The sequence below is a fragment of the Musa acuminata genome, chromosome BXJ2-7, assembly GCF_036884655.1.
Source record: "Musa acuminata AAA Group cultivar baxijiao chromosome BXJ2-7, Cavendish_Baxijiao_AAA, whole genome shotgun sequence".
In the NCBI taxonomy this organism is placed as follows: Eukaryota; Viridiplantae; Streptophyta; class Magnoliopsida; order Zingiberales; family Musaceae; genus Musa; species Musa acuminata.
Window position 1 is genome coordinate 8,075,520 of NC_088344.1, and position 11,768 is coordinate 8,087,287.

Genomic DNA, 11,768 nt, shown 5'->3' on the forward strand with positions numbered 1-11,768 from the left:
ACGAAGAATCTTCATGCCAAGTATTTGTCTCACCGATCCTAAGTCTTTCATGGCAAAAGACTTACTTAACTCTCTTTTAAGCTTTTCAATTTTTCCAACATCATGGCCAACAATCAACATATCATCAACATATAACAGTAAAATAATAAAATCATCATCTGAAAATTTCTTCATAAACACACAATGATCAGATGTGGTTCTATCATACCCTTGGCTCATCATAAAGGAATCAAACTTCTTGTACCACTGTCTAGGTGCTTGTTTGAGTCCATATAAGCTTTTCCTAAGCTTACATACCAGATTTTCTTTTCCCTTGACTTTGAAACCTTCTGGTTGCTCCATATAAATTTCTTCTTCTAAGTCACTATGAAGAAACGCTGTTTTTACATCAAGTTGCTCAACTTCTAAATTCAAGCGGGCAGCCAAACCAAGAACAACTCGGATAGAGGACATTTTCATAACCGGAGAAAATATTTCTTCAAAGTCAATACCTTTCTTCTGACTGAATCCTTTCACAACTAGTCGTGCCTTGTATCTTTGTTGTGAGCTATTATTTTCAGTCTTCAATTTGTAAACCCACTTATTCTTGAGAGCTTTCTTCTCTTTAGGCAACTTTACCAAGTCATAGGTGTGGTTCTCAAGCAAAGATCTCATCTCTTCTTGCATGGCTTTAACCCACTCATTCTTATTCTCATGTATAATAGCTTCTTGGTAAGTTTCTGGCTCTCCCCCGTCAGTAAGCATAACATACTCATGTGGAGGATATCTTGTAGAGGGTTGTCGCTCTCTAGTGGATCTTCTCAATGGAATCTCAACTGGTGGTGGAGGTGCCTATTCAGTTGGTTCAGCATCATCAACTGTAGGTGTATCATCACTAGTATTCTCACCATAATCTTCTTGTTCATCTCCCCCATGATCATCATGAACTACAGGTGAATGAACTGGACCCATACTCCAAGGAATATAAACAGAGGTTTCTGGCTTCTCAATATTATCACCATCATCAAACAATTGGTCTTCAAGAAACACAACATCTCTACTTCTAATAATCTTCTTGTTCACTGGATCCCATAATCTGTACCCAAACTCTTCATGACCATATCCCAAGAAGATACATGCTTTTGCCTTATTATCAAGCTTGGACCTCTCATCTTTGGGAATATGAACAAATGCTTTACACCCAAAGACTCTCAAATGATTATAAGATATATCTTTTCCTCTCCATACTCTCTCTAGAACATCACCTTGCAGAGGAACTGATGGAGAAAGATTTATCAAGTCAACTGTAGTTCTCATAGCCTTCCCCCAAAATGACTTCAGTAACTTGGCGTGGGAAAGCATACACCTAATCCTTTCTTTAATGGTTCTGTTCATCCTTTCTGCCACACCGTTCTGCTGAGGAGTTTTAGGAACTGTTTTCTCAAGCTTGATACCATGGAACCTGCAATAATTCTCAAAAGGACCCCTGTACTCACCACCATTATATGATCGAACATACTTTAGCTTTCTGCTAGTTTCTCTTTCAACATTGACATGAAACTCCTTGAAAGCATCGAGTACCTGGTCTTTAGATTTCAAAGCAAAAGCCCAAACTTTTCTAGAATGATCATCAATAAAAGTAACAAAATAAAGAGCACCTCCAAGAGTTTTAGTTTGCATAGTACAAATATCAATATGAACTAAATCAATAACATCAAATCTTCTAGATGATGGATATGTCTGAAATACAACTCTATGTGTTTTTCCAGCTAAGCAATGATCACAAGATTTTAGAGATGTACCTTGCAACTCTGGTAAGAACTGCTTTCTAGTAAGAGTTTGAAGTCCCTTCTCGCTGATATGTCCTAGCCTCTTATGCCAAAGATCTATACTTTCACCTTTTCGAATTGCATTAATCTCTCCTTTGTGTAGCTTAGCTTCCATGACATAAAAAGAGTTAATCTTCTTTCCTTTTGCCACAATTAGAGAACCTTTAGTGAGTTTCCATTTACTTTCACCAAAATAATGTGCAAAGCCCTTATCATCAAGTCTACCTGTAGATATCAAGTTAAGACGAATATCTGGAACATGCCTTATATCTTTGAGTATCAATTTGCTCCCAATACTGGTCTCCAAGCAAATATCTCCAATACCCACAATCTTAGATGTACAATTGTTTCCCATTCTGACATTACCAAAATCACCAGCACTGTAAGATCTAAAGAAATCACCATGAGAAGTGACATGAAATGAAGCACCCGAGTCAATTACCCAATTACTGTCTTGAGCTACAAGGCTAACACAACCTTCATCACAGACAATAGTGATATTACCTTCAGCAGCAACTGTATTGGTCTCTTTCTCATTTTTCTTCATTTCATTCTGTTCTCGCTTCCAAAACCTACACTCTTTCTTCATGTGACCTGGCCTATTACAGTGAAAACATTTGATATATCTTCTAGACTTGGATCTTCCTCTATATCCATGTGGATTTCTGCTATGACTTCTTCTACATCTTTCTTGTTTTTCAGTAACAAATGCACCAGAAGAAGATTCACCCTGTTCTTTCCTTCTTACATCTTCATTTAGCAAACTGTCTTTAACCATATCTATGGTTAGAGTCCTCTCTGGTGTGGAGTTACAAATAGTCACCACATACATTTCCCAACTTTCTGGTAAAGAGCTGAGAAGTAATAATCCTTGCATCTCATCATCTATATTTATTTTCATAGCAACCAACTTGTTTGCAAGACTCTGAAATAGGTTTATGTGCTCAACAATGTTACCACCATCTTTATACTTCAAATTTACAAGCCTTCTGAGGAGAGAAATTCAATTTCCCACTGTCTTTTTTCGCAAAGAGGTTTTCTAACATTTGCCAAACAACATCAGCTCTGGTTTCATCTGAAATATGCTCATGCAAGTTTATATTCATCCATCTTCTAATATAGGCAATAGCTTTTCTATATTGAACTTCCCATTCTTCATCGTCCATAGTAGAAGGTTTATCTTTAACCTTGATAGGCTTATACAAATCTTTGCAATAGAGCAAATCTTCCATCAGACGCCTCCAAATGAAATAATTTGATGAGTTCAATTTAATCATACCATCTGACTGCTCCATTTCAATCACACAAGAAAACTAGCACCAAACAACCTGATGCTCTGATACCACTTGTTGGGAAGAAAACCTGTTAATGCGGAATAATTCTTTTCCCTCTTTATGTATCAAAATAGGTTCCTCATCAAAATACCAACTTGATATCAAAATACTAATATCAATCAGCACAGCATAAACAATAGAGCAATAAATCAATCACACAGTGAGACCAAATCCTTTTTAACGTGGAAAACCCAATGTGGAAAAAATCACGGGACCATAGTCCACCTCAAACTTCCACTATCAATGATAATAGGTTTACAGTAGCTCTTCTCTAGAATAACTAGAGGATCAGAATAACATCAAGATCATAGATCTTGGCTCAAGAATAACATATCTTCATCATGATGGATCTCCTCAAAAGAGAATTCTAGGTCTCACAGAATGTATATCACAGGAAAATACCTTAGAGAGGGTAAACTGTAGATCAACACCGTTAGGATTGTAGAGTTTACTGCAAGGATTCTCCACATAAAATTTGGGCTAAAACTGACAACGTTTGGCTACCGATCATCAAGCAGAAAAACTCAAAAACCTTACTTTCTCTCTCTATTTCTCTCTCCTCTTTTCTCTACACGCCGCCGCACGCTGCACGCTCTTTCTCTCTTGATTTCTTTGATTTGGGCTCATGGCCCAAATTTGTCTAAGCCCACATATGGGCTAGACCCAACATTAGAGGATGTGGATGGCTGCATTTTAGAGGTAGAAAAATATTATAAAAGGGCAGCAACGAGGGCAACAACAATTACATCTTGAAACAAGAGAAAGAAAGGGAAGAAAACAAGGACAACGCAGAGATACTATTCTCAATCATTTAGCAGTGTTTTCATCTCAAGTTAGATTAAATCTACAGTAGACTCTTGCTGTGATTACATGGGGAGGTTTTAGATATTGTGGACAGTGACGTAATCCTTGTAACCCAGTTATTCTCTTGTGATTGTTACTAGGGTTTAGGGCAAGAGATTGAGATTTGTATATTCATTATTCTTATAATGGATTATCTCTAGTTTGTCCCGTGATTTTTACCCTTCACATTAAAGGGATTTTCCACGTATATATTGGTGTTCTATTTAATTGTGATTCCATTTAATTTCGATGCATATCATGACCTGCTAGTATTTGTTCATATACAAAAATTATTTCTCTTTATATCCCCATAGGAACGAAGCAACGGTGTGGTTTTTACCCTTCACATTAAAGGGATTTTCCACGTATATATTGGTGTTCTATTTAATTGTGATTCCATTTAATTTCGATGCATGTCATGACCTGCTAGTATTTGTTCATATACAAAAATTATTTCTCTTTATATCCCCATAGGAAGGAAGCAACGGTGCAACGAGAAGAAGGAACATTTTGGTGGCAGGGCAACATGATATTTTATATCTACCGTGATAGTCATTTATATCTATCATTATATCCAAGTATGACAAATTTAATGACCATTATTATATAAAATAATGAATTTTTTATGCAATCATACAGAATAAAATTTTCCATAATAATAAAAATATTGTTCTTTTCAATTTCTTTTCCATAATATGTTGATCGTAGAAATCTAAAGGAGGAAAAATTTTAGTGCAAGAAATTTAGTTTAATTTTATTTAGATATGTATTTATTACATAGTAGGAACTAAAGAAACCAAATACATGTTGATCTTTGGCTGCTACAGAAACTTAAATTCTACCTTCACAACATGGAAAAGAGAAAGGCCAAAACATGATGTAATAAGCTAAGGAAGATTGCTGGCTGGATCAAGCATAAGATTACAACAGTTCAACACCTCCAGACAATGAAGTTTACAGATTTGGCAATCTCCAAAGTTATGTGCAGTGCTGCAACATGATCACAGGTTGTACAACAATAGACTACTTTCACCAAAATTTCAACATGACTCCAAGTTATGCATCGATGGCCTGCTTCCATTACAGAATCACTTCATGATGATGCAACACCTTCCTACAACATTTACCATATACATTCTGAGAGAGAAGCTATGTGGAAAGGATATGCTGCAAAAGCAAGTCGCAATTCAACTTGCGGGGAACACTGTGGTGCTCAACCTTACCCCCATTGCACCGGCAACGTCAGTGATCTCAGCTCTGGTAGGAATGCCTGTTTTGGTTAGTGATTCAAGAACTTGGGTTGGCCATATATCAGGAACACGAGCAGCAGTACAAATGGACAAGATATGTTCCTGAATACTAGCAGAATTCATTGGTCCAGTCCTCGAAGCTAAATCCATAAGAACTCGACACGGTTTTCCACCATCTGTGAATAGTTGTAATAATGGATTCAAATTTTCTTTTCAATATTCCTAATTAGGAGGTTTGCATCAATCTGTTCTCTAAGCTTTGGTCAATAAGAAAAATTCCATTACAAATTGATAAGTTTAGATTTGCTTGATTTGTTTCTTTCTCCAAGTAAAGTAAAGGTGAAAACTTAATGTTTCTTTCTCAATTTTTTTCTCCTCTGTAACTTAAAATAAAAAGGTTTTGAGCATCTAATCTACTTGTTTCCAAGGTGTATATCTCCGGTTTATATCCTCTTCCATGACATCAAAAGCTGGCGGGATACGAAGAAAATAATAAAAGATAAGAATAATTATTATAAAAATTTTATTGAATAAAAAATGAAAAAGTTTTATTGAAATAATTTTAGCTTGAATATATCCCTTTCCTATTTATATAGATTAAGAGAGAGAATTTTTCTCAACAGAATAAAGAATTTCACTCAATAAAATAGAGAGATTTCCTAATATAATTGAGAAAATGGATACATTTTTTTTGTTTTCAAATCATCATGATTCCATGAATAGGATGCAATCAACGCTCTTTATGCTAATGAAATGATTTGATGCGTGATACAAATCTCAACCTGAGAAGTTTGTGGGTAAGCCATAGAAGTTTCGTGTTCGCTTTTCCTGTTGGAAGTTGGTGGATGTTTCGTGTTTCATGTTCGCTTTTCCTGTTGGAAGTTAGTGGATGTTGGTGTATTGGAATTAAATTACCAATACCTAACAAAAGTCTATTCTGACATCAAAAGTGTGGCAATTATTCTCATACATAGGGATGTGTTTGGTGTTTTGTTACATAGGTCAATCGGCTAACGGGGGCAACACGGTGGACATCATGGAGGCTTTCGATGTATGGACACGTTCGACTCTTTCTCACATAAAGAATGTTAAATCCATGGCAAAGTAGAACATATTCCAAAAGGTCGTACATCAAAGAGATGGCTTTGTTCACTCAGACACGGTATTGCGACAGCTCCACCAACGAATGATGGTCCTTAGATGTGATCATTAGATTATATGTCCCGATAAAATTATGATTATATCGTTTGGAAGTAAAATATATCCGATTTATGTCCTCATCTAAAAAATTGATTAATTTTAATTAATATTTTGAGTGTATGACTAGAAAATTAATTTTTAATTTTGATTGATCTATTTGGGCTTATGTATGACTGAGTTAGCCTAATTAAATAGGGCTATCGGTCTAATTTAGGTTCTTTATGAAATTTTAAAAATAAAAATTATGATTTTTTAAATAATTTTTTATACGAAATATTGATAAAGTTTTATTATTTGTGATATTTAAATTCTAATTGTTGTTTTATCATGATTGCAATCATAATATGAGTTTTCTTTTATGTTGATTAATATTTTAATAATTATTATAATTATTATTTTATTATTAATGAATAAATTAGATCAAAGAATATTTGTTAAATATTATTTATAAAGTATACTCTTAAGTTTTATCTTACTTGTAGTTGTTAAAATGATATAGGATGGTAGGTTTGCATAATATAAATTATAATTGATCGACTGATTGATGAAAAAATATTAGATTGTATCACTCTATTTAATTAGATAAGATATATATTATATATCTCATTGGATTCTGATTATGATTATCAACTAATAAAAAAAAATCTATTTTGGTAATATTTTATTAGAATATGATCTAGGTGGGACTCTCTTATTTTTTTTTTCTAGACTTTATACTTTCGTCTACAAATCGACAAGAACTCTTAGATATTATACACGATACAAGATATATTCTCATCATCTCAAAGTTCATATTCTATCATTTATAGTGGTTTCGTAAAAATATATAAAGAGAAAAGAAAGCTAATTTAGTTTTATTTACAGATCGATATCATTATATCTTTTGGATCGGACGATAGTGCATTTGTAGATTAAATAAAAGTTTTCTAAATGACATTAAAAGTTACATAATTTTGATCTTGATTTATTATTATTTAATTTTTAATATTAATATTAATTTTTTTTATAAAATATTAATATAATTATAATTTTTATGCCCAGATGATAAGGTTTGACATTTGCATTTCCCAGAGTAGGTAGCTAGATGATAAAGTTTGGCAATTCTAGTGGCCTACGTTGCAACGTGCTTCCCACGTGGCTCCACGTGAAACTACTTCGTTGGATGTCATAAACAAACGGAATATAGCCTGCGTTTCGTTGGGGAGAGAAATCAGAGAGAGAGAGAGAGAGAGATCTGATTGAAATGGAGAAGACGAGCACAGTTTGTGTAACAGGTGGTTCAAGCTACATCGGTTCTTGTCTTGTCAAGAAGCTCTTGCAGAGAGGCTATCACGTCCATGCTACAGTCAGGAACTCAGGTATCTCCACAGTATAGTGTAGGTTGGCTTCATCTCCTCAGACTTGATCAGAGCATGTGTATCCACGGCAGGAGATGACTCCAAAGTTGGGCATCTCAGGAGCCTCCCTGGAGCTGATGCAAGGCTTTCTCTTTTCGAATCCGATCTCTACACTGCAGACACGTTCGAGCCTGCGATCCGAGGGTGCGAGTACGTGTTCCTCGTCGCTACCCCCATGCAACACAGCCCCAACTCCCAGGTTAAGGAACTTTGATCTCTTTATAGAGAGAGAGAGACGCATGCATCCAATTTCAACACCCATGTGTGTTTTCTATAAATGACACAGTTCAAAGACACCAGCGAAGCGGCGGTGTCAGCGATCCGCACCATCTTGCGGTTGTGTGAGCTCTCCGGAACGGTGAGGCGCGTCATCTACACTGGTTCTGTCACAGCTGCGTCGCCTTTGAAGGAAGACGACACCGGCTTCAAGGATTCCATCGACGAGTCTTGTTGGACTCCTCTCAACCTCTCCTACGATTTTCTGAAGGTATCTCTCTCTCTCTCTCTCTCTCTCTCTCTCTCTCTCTCTCTCTCTCTCTCTCATATCACACCTATCGTCACTAAGCCTTCGATGCGAGGCCATAGGCTTATCTTACGTCGAAGACGCTGTCCGAGAAAGAATTACTGATGGCGAACGAGAAAGCAGAGCGAGGACTCGAGGTGGTGAGCCTAACGTGCGCCTTGGTGGTAGGAGGCTTATCATATCACACCTCATACACCACAGAGCGTGGAAGTAATGGTGTCGCCGCTGACCGGCAAGAAGTTGCCCCACGAGAGTCTGAGGTGTCTGCAGGCAGTGCTGGGATCAGTACCACTCGTACACATCGAGGATGTCTGCGAAGCTCATGTATTCTGCATGGAGAGGGAGTCAATGTCCGGCAGATTTCTGTGTGCCGTCGCCTACCCAACAATGCAAGACATCGTCGATCACTACGCTGAGAAGTATCCTCAACTTCCCATACCGATCCGAGAGTGAGCTTCTGCTTCTCCTCCTCCTCTTCCTCCTCCTCCTTCTTAGTAGGCATCGAGTTAATTGGTTTTACTGGTGGCTGGTTTCAGGGTGGAAGGGGAGGGGACAAGGATTCCACGCAGTTCTACTAAGCTGGAAGAGATGGGGTTCAAGTACAAGTATTCTGTGGAGCAAATATTAGAAGGTAGTGTTGAATGCGCCAAGAGGCTTGGAGCATTCGAAGCATGAATCTAATGTTGGTTCAACATGTCGCATGAAGAGCAAATAGAACATCTTCGCATGCATGCTTGATGAACCATACTGTATTAGTTGGTCATGAATCCATGAACACAAGGCTTGATTTCTCCTCCAGCTGACTTGCGTTTCTTCTAAAAATCAATCTCTAGCAGGTCTTACAGAAAATATCTTTGAATGAGCAAGAACTACACCATATATATCAATTCACAATTACAATGAACAAGAATGATGACCACTCCATCAGCTAATTGCGGCCGAGTAATTTTAGTTACCGAGATGCAGTATCTAGTGCCATCCGCTATGTACTCATCAAACCCTCGCCACGATCTTTCTCGGTCCAGAAGAAGAGCCAATGCAAGATCCAACAAGCTATAAGATTTTGCATTCCAAATGTATTTTCCTAAAGAAGAACACATGATGTACAGGATCAAATTATGACATCCAACTGTAGAAACAGCCAAAAGGTAAAGGACAATCCTATCAACCTCAATGTTCTTCGTACACTGATTGAGCATACCTAATGGTACAAGTTAAGACAACAGGATTTCTTTTCCATCACCCATACCCAATTAACAGCCAACAACAAAACCATATTGAAGCATGTGAGAAACAACTGCAACAAGGAATAGTTATAAATTAAACTCCATCACATATTTTGAATGAAACATTTTTACATTTTTAGTAGATTAAAGCAAAGGGGAATAACAAAAATGAGTAATAAGATAACCTCTCTGTCCAAAGAACGGTGAGAGAACTGATCAAACTGGCCTGATAAAGGTTGAGAATAAATTAAAGCATCATGAAGTATTGTAGAAAAAACTTAAACTGCTCCATTTAGTTTATAGGGTAGAAGCCATGTGTCTTCTAAAGAAAACAGATATCTGGAAATCAGTTTCTTAGAACACAGGGAATAAAAAGACCTTTAGAGAATTACCTTGCTTGTAAACCAGGGGCTGAGTATTATGCCTGGGCTAAACACATTAGCAAGAGTTACAAGCTGATTCTGAACCAATATTTTTACTGGAACTACAGAATTCAAGCCATGGTTGATATGCTGATTCTTAGTTCTTCATCTCTGGACGCACCACTGCCCACTCCACCTGTATCAACAAAGCAACAAGTTTGATACAAGTCACATCAGAATGAAGGAACTACTGAAAGGAACATTCAACTAACAAGGCAAAAGATGAAATAGTGTATCCAAGTAACAGGTAATAATGCATTACATTGGTGATATCTAGGCCCAAGATTCTAGTTCACCAGTCTTCTATGCCGATGCAAGGACTGTCGTCAGCACTCTGTACCCAAAGTGGACCCTCTACTTCTAGCCATCAACAACAGCTGACAGCAACTATCCAAGCTCTTTGCAAAAGCCCAAGACAAAAGCAGGCTGTTGATGGTACCCTCAAATTCACTCTTCAAAATGACTAAATACAATTGAGTGTGAACTACCTATCATTCGACAGTGAAGAGCTAAAAATTGCAGAATCAGCTTCAAGTCAAACAACAGAAGTGAAAAATTACAGGGAAAAGAAACAAAAAGGTGCATAAGATGGCAAAAACACATTATCAAACAACAAAATACAGCTATATAAAACATCGGGCATATATACTTCAGCATAATTGCAATAGAGTGAGTATGTAATTGTTTAAGTATTTTTAAGCCAATAAAGCAACAAATATGGTAGTAAAGGAAGTGATTCAGATACTTGTTTTCTACTGTTGGCAATGGAGCCTTGGTGATTGGCGAGTCCTTGATGCTACTAAAAAAGAAGTCTTCCCATGGTGCCGACATCAGGCTCCCTATTCCTTCCTGGCCTTTCCGACCAGTTCTACCCAAACGACGTAGATACGGTTCTCTGTCTGCACAAACAGTCAATTTTCTCCTCCTCATCATCGACCTTGTATTCATCCTCCAAATCGCTATCAAATCGCCTCTTCGCTAGTTATCTCCGTAACTCCGTGACTTTCCTCACCCAATTCTCGAGATAAACTATCAAAATCATCAACCCCACTGCCTCCCCGAAGGCACCTCATCCTTCGTCGGCCGCAAAGAATCACCTTTCCCATCCATGGACTCGTACATATTGATGAGGCATATTTTGGGTCCAAAGAATCACCTTTCCCATCCTTCGTGGCATATTTTGCCACACGTCAGGTCAGGATCTGTATTGAGGCGTTGCTCGACACATCTCGTCCGGGGAATCCCGAGACGATACCGCCCCCAAGACATGACAAGTCAGAATTCATATCAAGGCACTGTTTGGCACGTCCACCATGTCGACCCATGTACGACCGACTCTCAGACAGTAATATAAAGACCTCTGGCCGGTATCCGACCTAGGGGAGAAAACCATTGCACCCACAACTGACTTGCTCGTCGGAGGGGTCAAAGTTGGGAATCACCCGACGAAGACCTTTTTTGCAGGAAAGCGGTCATCCTGAGCCACCAGTGCCTCGACCCGAAAATCGCCACCCAGTGAAGGACGGCGAGCTGTCACCTATCCCGGGAACGGAGAGACGCATCTTGACGCAGATGACGCTCGGACCAAGAAACGCTGACCAACACCCCGTCGCGAAGGCCCGACCTACCTCGGCGTCCAGCTCAGCCGACAAAGAACTCCCGACATCGACCAGTGGACCTAGCCGTGCTGACTCACCAGTCACGGCACATTTGTTCACCAACACATATAGCAAAGAATCCATCCTCGAATGATTGATCCAATCGA

At 38.0% G+C, this 11,768-nt stretch overlaps 1 long non-coding RNA gene and 1 pseudogene across 1 annotated transcript; one reads left to right on the forward strand and one right to left on the reverse strand.

Moving 5' to 3' along the window:
* Positions 1-7,618: 7,618 nt before the first annotated feature.
* Positions 7,619-9,153, forward strand: LOC135617001 (NADPH HC-toxin reductase 1-like; annotated as a pseudogene).
* Positions 9,154-9,290: 137 nt separating this feature from the next.
* On the reverse strand, positions 9,291-11,022 carry LOC135617002 (uncharacterized). Its single transcript, XR_010488567.1, has 4 exons — positions 10,266-11,022; positions 9,974-10,139; positions 9,557-9,652; positions 9,291-9,439 (listed from the first exon to the last, which is right to left on the reverse strand). It is a non-coding gene; the product is annotated as an uncharacterized LOC135617002 (long non-coding RNA).
* Positions 11,023-11,768: the final 746 nt, after the last annotated feature.